Source organism: Lithobates pipiens, unplaced genomic scaffold, assembly GCF_037356315.1.
Source record: "Lithobates pipiens isolate NorthernLeopardFrog02 unplaced genomic scaffold, aLitPip1_a1.2 Scaffold_27, whole genome shotgun sequence".
Classification (NCBI taxonomy): domain Eukaryota; kingdom Metazoa; phylum Chordata; class Amphibia; order Anura; family Ranidae; genus Lithobates; species Lithobates pipiens.
The window spans coordinates 15,318,721-15,328,713 of record NW_027507788.1 but is presented as its reverse complement, the minus strand read 5'-3'; positions in this window follow the sequence as shown (position 1 = coordinate 15,328,713).

The following is a 9,993-nucleotide window of genomic DNA, read 5'->3' as shown; positions in this document are numbered from 1 at the left end:
TCAATGGAAAAGTACAGAAACAGCGGTGGACATATCATAGACTTAATAATCCAGATACAGTTTGTAAGGGGAGCTCTGAACTTCAGGACCAAGCAAAAACAGATGTCTTTATGAACCGGAAAGTTAATAATAGGGTATCTTCCCCACTTAGGGCTGCACTTATGGCGAGAAGCAATGTCTCTGAATAGGAAACAGAAAAACAAAGAAAGGGCGCCTCTAAGTGTAGAATTAAAAGCTGTTTAATTTCCCCAAAAAGGGTTAAAGACACTTACAAGATATGTAGACTGGCAGAGCATGTCATTAATATCAGGGCCGTTTTTAAGGCAGGGCAAAAGGGGCAGCTGCCCTGGGCCCCATCATTGTAGTGGGGCCCAAAGCAGCTTGCCAACTACCCCAGTTTAAATTCCCTTATCCCTTGAAGTTTTAGTCCCGTGCTGTGCCCCGATATCTCAGTGTAAACTAAAGCTGCTGCTGCCCAGCTCTGCCCTATTGCCATGACTCACCTGCAAACCCTGTGTTTACATGTAAATAACCTGCATTAATATGTAAATAGTGGCGGTATTAATATGTAAATTGATATTTAAATAGAGGTGGAATTCATATGTATATCATGTCCCCCAGAGGTCACATCCACTATCATTTCTGCTGAATGCTGCCCACTGGGGAGGTAAAGGAGCATGCTGCCTACAATTATTAAACTCATTAAGGTCATTAAGCTTAACATCATGTTTTGCAAAAGTAAACAAATTGGAGGTGGATTCTTCAAAATAACATGGTGCCAAGCTGAGGGCCGGGGTCTCCCAGGCCCGTGCTATGGTCAGTTTAGTGGCAGTAAACATATGTGCTGCCAGTTGGCGTTCAGAAGTTCTGTGATCGGTTTCCATAAAAGGTCCTCAAAAGGGTCCCTCGTTATAGAAGTATTGAAAAGGTTTGCGCATATATTCTGACCCACAGTCTGCGTACCCTGGGGCAGGTCCACAAGATGTGCGCCATTGTACCCTCTTGAGAGCATCCACGGAAGCATAAGGGGGAATAGGACGGGATGAAGCTCACTAATCTGGCCGGGGTGTAGTACCACCTATAGAACACTTTATACGCATTTTCCAAGAAGAGGACGTTCTTGTTACATTTGGATAGTGCAGTGGTCATAATCTGCCAGTCCTCCGGGTCCAGTTGTTTCCCAAGCTCGGCCTCCCATTGATTTATTTTTTTAATTTTTAAAGGGTTTGTCCACCCAAAACTTTCCACCATTTCTGCTGGATTTGTATTTAGTTTATATTAGGCACAGAGGCGGACTGACAACTCATGGGGCTCCCGGGCAATAGGAGACTATGGGGCCCCCAGGCAATAGATTATGGGGACACACACACGTACACACACACACCCCCCCCCCCCCCACAGTGGTGTAGTGGTTAGCACTCTCACCTAGCAGTAAGAAGCATCACTGGTTCAAATCCCAACCACGACACTACCTGTCTGGAGTTTGCATGTTCTCCCTGTGCCTGCGTTGGCTTCCTCCAGGTACTCCGGTTTCCTCCCACAATCCAAAGACATGCAGGTAGGTTAATTGGCTTCAGTACAAAATTGTCCCTAGTATATAAATGGGCACCTTGGATTGTGGGCTCCTTGGGGGCAGGGACCAATGTGAGTGTGCAATGTACAGGGATAGGGACAATTGTAGACACTCACTTAGGTTGAACTGGATGGACTGGTGTCTTTATTCAACCTTACTAACTATGTAACTATACACACACTGAAAAGGTACTGGAGAGGCGGGGCAGCTATAATATTTGGATTTTTAAAAAAACACCAATTTTTACATACTGTCCCTGGTTTTATTGAGGCTGGCAACCCTGATGGGACCCCTTAGTGGCATGGGGCCCCCGGGCAGTGCCCGAATGGTCAGTCCGCCCCTGATTAGGCAGGATGTAATAGGAAGAGTTGGAACACACAAAGGTGGATAGGAAAACCCAAATCTTCCAGGGGGGGGGGGGGCGGGAACTCCAAGAATTATGGCAGGAAGATCTAACTGTTGGCGTATCCATGACATAAAGGAAAAGCCACAAGCTGAGTCAAGCTACACGGGTCCGCCAAAAAAACCAAAATATCACTTTTGAGGTATTGGATGAAAGTGATGGAATATTTCCCCAATTGGTCAAAGGTGATAAAGCCTTTAACCCTTCTCTAGTATAGATTAAAAAAAATGGTTGTACATGTAGATGTAGATACAATGTAGATTGTATGTCTTTTTTATCTGTCTAAAGTTTAGATTTACTTGATTATTTTACATTTTCTATATAACCATTTAATGGATTCCAGTTTTGAGGAAGAAAAAAATACAAACAGAGAGATAATTTATATTATGGAAAAGATTAGGCTGCAGCCATAAACTGATATCATAGTTACACACATAGATAGAAGGTGAGGTCAACAAAAAGACACAAGTCCATCAAGTCCAACCTCTGTGTGTGATTATGCGCCTCTGTAAATTCTTCTACAGAGCTGTAAAAAAAGTATTTGCCTTCTTCTCCTGTTTTTTGCATGTTTGTCACACTTAAATGATTCAGATCATCAAACTAATTTTAACAACTTGCCGACCGTCGCATGTACATATACAGTCAGGTCCTTAAATATTGGGACATCGACACAATTCTAATCTTTTTGGCTCTATACACCACCATAATGGATTTAAAATGAAACGAGATGTGCTTTAATTGCAGACTTTCAGCTTTAATTTGAGGGTATTTACATCCAAATCGGGTGAACGGTGTAGGAATTACAACACTTTGTATATGCGCCTCCCACTTTTTAAGGGACCAAAAGTAATGGGACAGTTTAACCAGGGGCGGACTGACCATTGGGCCACTCGGGCACTGCCCGAGGGCCCCATGCCACTAGGGGTCCCCATCAGGGTTGCCAGCCTCAGTAAAACCAGGGACATTATGCAAAAATCTGTGTTTTTTTTACATCTGTCTCTGAATTTCCCTTACCGACATCCTTTTGGTCTAAAAATCCAGAGATTTTAGCTGCCCCACCTCTCCAGTACCTTCTCAGCCAATAGAAACATGTCTGTGTATACTGTGTGTACATGTATGTGTATACTGTGTGATTGTATACTGTGTGTGTGTCTTTGTGTATACTGTGTGGCCCCATAATATCTGATTGCCTGGGGGCCCCATAATCTCCTATTGCCTGGGGGCCCCATGAGTTGTCAGTCCACCCCTGAGTTTAACAATCGTCCATCAAACTTTCACTTTTTAATACTTGGTTGCAAATCCCTTACAGTCAATTACAGCCTGAAGTCTGGAACACATAGACATCACCAGACGCTGGGTTTCATCCCTGGTGATGCTCTGCCAGGCCTCTACTGCAACTTTGCTCAGTTCCTGCTTGTTCTTGGGGCATTTTCCCTTCGGTTTTGTCTTCAGCAAGTGAAATGCATGCTCAATCGGATTCGGGTCAGTTGAATGACTTGGCCATTGCATAACATTCCACTTCTTTTCCTTAAAAAAACTCTTTGGTTGCTTTCGCAGTATGCTTTGGGCCATTGTCCATCGGCACTGTGAAGCGCCGTCCAATGAGTTCTGAAGCATTTTGCTGAATATGAGCAGATAATATTGCCCGAAACACAGAATTTTCAATTCAAAAAGTAAAAAATAATGTGCTTTTTTTCAAAATTGTCACTCTATTTTTGTTTATAGCGCAAGAAATAAAAAACGCAGAGTTGATCAAATACCACCAAAAGAAAGCTCTATTTGTGGGAAAAAAAGGACATTAATTTTGTTTGGGAGCCACGTCGCACAACCGCGCAATTGTCAGTTAAAGCGACGCAGTGCCGAATCGCAAAAAGTGCTCTGGTCTTTGGCCAGCAAAATGGTCCGGGGCTTATGTGGTTAATGCTACATAAAGATAACCCAACTAAATACAAAATGCAGTTTTTAAATGATGATTTCATTTATAAAGGGGAAAAAAGCTATCCAAACCTGCCCGACCCTATGTGAAAAAGTAATTGCCCTCGAAACCTGATAACTGGTTGTGCCACCCTTGGCGGCAACAACTGCAATCAAGCATTAGCGATAACTGGCCATGAGTCTTTCACATCGCTGTGGAAGAATTTTGGCCCACTATTCTTTGCAGAATTGTTTTATTCAGCCACATTGGAGGGTTTTCCAGCATAAATGGCCTGTTTAAAGTCATGGCACAGCATCTCATTTGGATTTAGGTCCTGACTCCAAAACCTTAATTACCGTATTTATCGGAGTATAACACGCACCGGCGTATAACACGCACCCCAAGTTTAGGAGAGCATTTTAAGGAAAAAAGTTTTAGGAGGGAAGTTTAAGGGAAAAAAAACTTACATTTAAATGCCCGCCAATGCAGCCTTATCAGTGTGCATTTGCAGCCTTGTCCATCATTGCAGAATGATCAGTGTCATTTGCAGCTTGCCCACCATCATTTGCAGCTTGCCCAGCGCTGTTTGCAGCCTTGCAGAGTGTCATTTGCAGCTTGCCAGTGTAATTTGCAGTTTGCCCAGCGCCGTTTGCAGCCTTGCCCATGTTTAAATTTCCCGCCACCGAGAGAGACCGAGCGAGCGCTGCCGAAAAAGACAGAGCGCCGCCAAAAAAGACCGAGCCGACTGCTCGGCTCCACTCGAAGTCCCGCCTCCCTGCTGTTTCTGGACTGAGCGCTGCCGAAAAAGACCGAGCCGACTCTACTAAGTATTCAGCTTGGCTCCGCTCGTAGTCGAGCCGAGTACACAGTACAGTCGGCTCGGTCTTTTTCGGCAGCGCTCACTCCAGAAACAGCAGGGAGGCGGGACTACGAGCGGAGCCATGCAGTCGGATCTGTCTTATTCGGCGGCGCTCGGTATTTTTTGGCGGCGCTCAGTATTTTAGACTCGCAGACAGTGGGGATCGGCGTATAACACGCACCCACGACTTTCCCCCGATTTTAAGGGGGAAAAAGTGCGTGTTATACGCCGATAAATACGGTATGTATTTTTTTTTTTTTGCCATTCAGAGGCAGACTTATTGTTGTGTTTCAGATCATTGCCCTGCTGCATAACCCAAGTGCGCTTGAGCTTGAGGTCATAAACTGCTTGCTAGATATTCTCCTTTAGGATTTTCTGGTAGAGTGCAGAATTCATGGTTCCATCCATACCCTAGGAACCCCAAAAATAATTTTCAGGTCTCGAGGAACCCTTACTAAAAACCAATTAATTAGGGGTCAATAGGAATAATGCTCCTTATATTGGTGATCAATAGGAAGAATGTTCCCCTTAAAGTTGTTCTCAGAATGCCACCCTTAAAGACATCTAAAAAGATATTTTGTGTCATGCTGCTGGCTTTACTAAGTGATGTTGAACCTTGAACTCTGTAGGCATCATCAAAAAAAAAGTGATTCATCAGCCACAGCTCAGGGAACCCCTAGCAACCTCTGTAGGAACCCCAGAGTTCCACGGAACCCTGGTTGAGAATGGCTGGTTCCATCAATTATTGCAAGTCGTCCAGGTCCTGAATCTGCAAAGCCGCCCCAGACCATCTCACTACCACCACCATGTCTCACTGTTGGTATGATGTTCTTTTTATGAAATGCTGTGTTAGCTTTATGCCAGATGTAACGGGACGCACACCTTCCAAAAAGTTAAACTTTTGTCTCATCAGTCCACAGAATATTTGCCCAAAATCTTGGGGATCATCAAGATGTTTATTGACAAATGGGAGATGAGCCTTTTGCGTTATTTATAGTCAACTCTCCCATGGAAGCCATTTTTGCCTCTTTCTTATTGTTGAATCATGAACACTGACCTTACCTGAGGCAAGCGAGGCCTGCAGTTCTTTAGATGTGGTTCTGGGTTCTTTTATGACCACCTGGATGAGTCGATGTTGTGCCCTTGAAGTAATTTTGGTTGGCCAGTCCTGAGAAGGTTCACCACTGTTCCAAGTTTTCTCCATTTGTCGATAATGGCTCTCACCATGGTTTGCTGGAGTCCCAAAGCCTTATGGCTTTGTAAAGCTTTCCAGACTGTTCTCATCTTTTCTTGAATTTCTTTAGATCACGGCATGATGTGCTGCTTTTTTAGATCTTTTAACGTGCTTCACTTTGTGCGACAGCTTCTATTTAAGTGATTTCTTGATTCAACAGGTCTGGCAGTAATCAGGCCTGGGTTTTGCAAGTGAAATTTAACTAATCTTTCCAAAAAATATGGTTAATCACAGTTCATTCGTGATTTAGCATGTGGGGGGGGGGGGGCAATTACTTTTTCACATAGGGCCAGGTCATTTTGGACAGCTTTTTCCCTTAATAATCATCATTTAAAAACTGTATTGCCTTGTACACATGGTCGGACATTCCGACAACAAAATCCAACGGATTTTGTCCTAAACTGGTGTTGCATACACACGGTCGGACAAAGTTGTCGGAAAATCCTGATAGTTCGGAACGTGATGACGTAGCCAATAGCTTTGCTCTTGTAAATTTGATCTGAGCATGCGTGGCACTTTGTCCGATCGGAATTCTCTACAAACGATCAGAAAAAGTCAGATCGGATTTTTTTTGTCTGAAAATTTGAGATCCTGCTCTCCGACAGAAAAGGTCCGATAGAGCCCACACACGATCGGATTTTCTGACAATATAATCCAATCGGACCTTTTCCATCTGAATTTCTGACCGTGTGTACAAGGCATGGGGGGGGGGGGGGCGGGGGGCTGGGGCAGCTGCTGCACACAGAAGGTTTTTTTTTATCTTAAAGCGGGGTTCCACCGCAGTTTTTTTTTTTTTTTTCCGCATTAATCTTCAAAAGTAAGTATTCTAAATAGGTTACTTACTTGTATATGATGTGAAAGTGTCTTGCAGCCATTTTTCGTTCGCCTAAAGTCATTAGAAAAATGTCTCCAGACGTTTTCCATTTTGCCTATGGGCATGTGAAGCCCAAAGGCATTGTCTTCCGGGACACAGTCCTCCTAATCTCCCAGCATGCACGGCCCGTAAGATCTGCGATCTCGCGCATGCGCAGATCAATCCGCTCGAGCGCTGACAACAACTCAGGCGCCGCAGATACTCCTGGAAAAAAAAAAACAACAATCCCAGGAGCCCCTGCGGCCGACAGGAAGAACTGACCTGCCGCTGAAGCCCCGCCCATTTCTGCAGCAGCATCGCCCCTTTCTGGAATCTCCAGAGGCAGGAAATTTGAAACAAGAAGAAAACAGAAGAAGACATCAGCAAGGTAAGGGGGATATCTAGCGATTAGGGAAGTGGGGGGATCACATAGACGTAGGACTAGTAATTGGGGTGGAGCTCCGCTTTAATGCATAGAATGCATTAAGATAAAAAAAGCCTTCTGACTTTACAACTCCTTTAACGTGGGTACCATGGATTCTAGGACATTCAGTATTCATATTTTGTATTCACTAGGGTTACCTTTGTGTAATATTAAAATGTATTTGATGATCTGAATTATTTAAATGTGAAAAATATGCAAAAGTAAAATCAGTCTTTAGTAAGTCATCATTGAGTAACAGATATCATAGTGTACTACACAAAACAGCAATTACAATTGTGCAATTTTATCTTTATAATACATGTGACGAAGATTTGCCAAGTAGAGTACAAAGTATTACATTTGTGCAATATGTTAAGTTACACACAACAAAGAACCTTTTTAAATGCAATCCGTGCCAGCCACTTACTGTATAGTGCAATATGAAGGTGAGAATTGTACATACATTTATAGTGTGGACCCCATAAGATCGCTTGTGTTCATAAATTTGGATGAATTTTTATAGAAGACTGGAAGGGCAAAAAAAGAATTATCCCTAAGCAAATTGTAAATCTGGCCACAGGTGAACAACAGTTCCTTCTCCCATATACAGTTTCTTACATTTCGGCTTTTACTGTCTTTTTTATTTGCACAATTCAACCTAAACTTAGAGGAACATTTATAAACAAATAAAGGTGGTAATGCCCCGTACACACGATCGGATTTTCCGACAACAAATGTTGGATGTGAGCTTGTTGGCGGAAAGTCCGACCGTGTGTACGCTCCCTTAAAGCAGGAGTCCGCCGGGACTCCGCGTTTTTTTTTTTTTTTTAAAAGCCAGCAGCTACAAATACTGCAGCTGCTGACTTTTAAAATAGTGACACTTACCTGTCCAGCGCGCCCCCGATGTCGGCACCCGAAGCCGATCTCTAGATCGTCACTCGGGTGCTGCCACCGCCATCTTGGGTATGGGAATCAGGAAATGGAGCCTTTCGGCTTCATTTCCCGGTTCCCTACTGCGCATGCGCGAGTCGCGCTGCGCAATAAGGACGGTCCCCGCTGCCTCTGGGATCTGTGTGCTTCCCAGCAGGCAGCGGGGCACTTGCGGAAAGGGGGCGGGCACTTGCGGAAAGGGGCGTAATCTACGCCCCTTTCCGCAGAGAGCTATCCCGGAAGTGGGTGCAGTTACCTGGATTATCCAGGTAACTGCACCCCCCTCCCCCCTGAAAGGTGCCAATTGTGGCGCCGGAGGGGGGGAGGATTCCGATGAGCGGAAGGTCCATTTTAGGGTGGACCTCCGCTTTAAACATGTGTTGTCGGAGTTTCTACCAACAAATGTTGGCTAGCAGGTTCTCAAATTTTCCCATTTAAACAATAGGGGAGAAAATCTCAAAATTGCGCTTCCTCTATTTCTCAAACCTCGGCGGTAAAAAGTTTCAAAACTCAACATAAAATTACAATAATAATAGGTTTGCACCCGAGACAGCAGCTACTTTAAAATATACAAAAAATAGATAAACAGATCATAAGTGATTATCAATCTACTCAAGTAAATTAATTCATTCAAAATAATCTAAGCAGCGCTCCCATCAACTCTACATATTAACATAGTAGATTCATATATATTCTCACGTAAATCACATGAATAATAATAAACAAAATTGATCAATCGCTGTTGCTAGAAATTAATCAAACAATTCCTGTGCTCTAAGCAAAGCAGAGATTGAGAAGGTAAAATAGTCCATAAAAAGGGCCGTAGTGGGTGACTCCAGTGAGTATAGATGGAAAATAAGTACACTTCACACAAACTCCTCCACACGGTGCTCCACACTAGCACGCCCCTTTGACAAAGTCGTAGTGACGAAACCGGTCAGGGATTGGCTTCACGGAGACCGGAAGTGATGCTTTTGCACGCTGAGACCAGGATAAGCACAGCTATGGAATAGAAGCCCTGCTGCGAGCTAAATATCGATTCAGGTATTTGCTGGATTAGTGCAACAGATTATTATCGATCTCAAATTTTCCCACCAACAATTTTTTGGCGTCGGACTTTCAGACCGCGTGTAGTCCATCGCACAAAAGTCCACGCATGCTCGGAATCAAGTACGAGCCGGAAGCGCTCGGTTTTGTAAAACTAGCGTTCCTAATGGAGATATCACATGACTATTGAACTTCCTTTTTATCGGCTCGCCGTATGCCTTGTACGTCACTACATTCGTAAATTGTTGGCCAACATTTGTGTGACCGTGTGTAGGCAAGACAAGTTGGCGCCAACAACCTTCGAACAAAATTCCACGTTTTTTTTGTTGGGAAAGTCTGATCGTGTGTACGGGGCATAAGGCCCCTTTCACACTGGGGCGGTTTTCAGGCGTTACAGCGCTAAAAATAGTGCCTGTGTAGCGCCTAAAAAAAAACGGCCCCTTTCACTACAGTGTGAAAGCCGGAAGGCTTTCACACTAGAGCCGTGCGATGGCAGGACAGTGAAAAAAGTCCTGCTAGCCGCATCTTTGGAGCGGTGAAGGAGCTGTGTATTCACCGCTCCTAAACCGCTCCTACCCATTGAAATCAATGGGACAGCGCAGCAATACCTCCGGCAAAGCGCCGCTGCAGCAGCGCTTTGCGGGCGGTTTTAACCCTTTTTCGGCCGCTAGCGGGGGTTAAAACCACCCCGCTAGCGCCCGCAGACCGTCGCTAAAACGACGGTAAAGTGCTGCTAAAAATAGCCGACGCCGCTC